This window comes from Phaenicophaeus curvirostris, chromosome 19, assembly GCF_032191515.1.
Source record: "Phaenicophaeus curvirostris isolate KB17595 chromosome 19, BPBGC_Pcur_1.0, whole genome shotgun sequence".
Lineage (NCBI taxonomy): Eukaryota > Metazoa > Chordata > Aves > Cuculiformes > Cuculidae > Phaenicophaeus > Phaenicophaeus curvirostris.
In genome coordinates, this window is record NC_091410.1 from 9639708 (window position 1) to 9641589 (window position 1882).

Consider the following 1882-nt stretch of genomic DNA (forward strand, 5'->3'; position numbering starts at 1 on the left):
AGATTGTGTGAGTCCTCTTGTTCTCTTGCTTTTGCACCCCCTCCCCACATTTCCAAATGATTTCAAATTATGGGATTTCAATGTTTTCCATTGTATTGAACCTGGAGGACAATACTCCCTGCCAGCATTCTGAAGAAATAGAAATCTTCTAAAGGGTCCATCTCAGACTGTTTACATTTTCATGTTACAAATATCAGGCAGAAATTTCTGGTGGTGAAAACGTCCCGAGCTTGGTTGATATTTTCTCTGTGACTTCACTTGTTCACGCAGTTTTTCTTTCTGCTGCATCCCACTGCCCTGCCCCCAATAACTTCTATTAATTCCCATTAATTCCGATGGTGTGGGGAGCCCTGCGGAGCCTTGCATTTGTTAAATTGAGAGGGTTTATTCTATTTTAATCAAGAGCAGTTGCAAACATGCCTCAGATCGCAGGACAGCTTTATCTGCCATCTAGCTCAGATGCGGGGAGGGTGGGGGGAAATAGGACCCACATGTTATCAGCTGATATATGAAATAGAGAGAGGATTATTAAGGAGGATAAAGGCCACGAAGAAAGAGAAGCGGGGCCTCTTTGAAGTCTGTCATTACAGAAACAGTCCTCTTCCTCCTTCTCTTCTTTAGGTTAAAGCACCTGTATGGGTCAGAGCATCCTTGCCACTGTCCCCTCATCTGTCTGTCCTGTGCCACTCCTCCAAGGCGATGGGTGCTGAGAGCTGGGTCAGCATCCCAGGACTGGTGGCAGAGAAGTGCATCTCTGAAGGACTTTGTAGGTCATAATTCTATTTATATCTCCTAGTCCAGTGGTTGCTTTCTCACAAGGGCAGATGACTGGTGTCTCCTGCTTATTGCACCATGAGCTTGTCCACTGATCAGCAGTCATTCCCTGTGTCAGTCATTCCCCTATTTCTGAATGAAATGCTTTGGGTTTGTCTGTGTTGAACTGCTTCTGAGAGTTTTTCCAGGATCTAGCTCCAATTTTTTTCAAGACCAAGCAATTGGCATTGCTACTTAGGAATTGTCTCACTCGGACTCAGCTTGAATTTCTCCATCTTCAAAATCAGGCTGACACTAATTGCCCATTTGCAATGCATTTCCAGACACGTGGCTGTAAGGAGCTATAGGAAAAAAGCAGCCATTGTTATTATGAAACCTTCAGGAAAAAAAAATTAATAGATTCATATAACTCCATGGTCATTAAAACAAACCTTATGTGGATGGAAGAGACCAGAACTGAGTAAACCTTGAGCAAACACAGCCTTTCACAATGAAACGCAAACTGGTTTTAATCAGCAGAGCCAAATAAGTTTTATTTTCCGAGGTTTCTTTTCCCTCCATCTCCTTCTTTCAATATAAGCAATTGCAGAAGAGCACGTTGTCTTGATGAAAAGAGGGGAACTTTGCCCAATTCCTGGTCTTATGAATATAATTTTTTAAAAAACAACAACAAAATACTCTGCTTGGGCTGGCCAGGTCTCAAATTGCTTTGAGCTACACTACGATCTTGGCCAGCCTTCCTGAGAGTATTATCCTATGGCTAAAGAACCACTATTTCTCCACAGATTTTGGACAAAATTGGGTTTAAGCCCCATTGGATGGTAAGAGAGGGCTGATGATCACCTTTCTTTTTTCTTTTTTGCTTCACCACAGCTTCTCCTGTGTTTGTCTAGAAGCCTGGAGCTGGTGGGGCCGTCTGTAAGGCAAGGAGGGGAGCCCTGTGCTGTCCACCTGTACTGAGGACCTATCCCCGTCAGGATACCTTCCACACAGGTATGTTCTCATTGCTTTCTTAAGTACCCTGGCTCCTCTATGATAGCTTGACACTGACAAGGCCACCGTCCCCGCCTGTCACCCAGTCCTATACCCTTCCCACTGACTCTCTTCA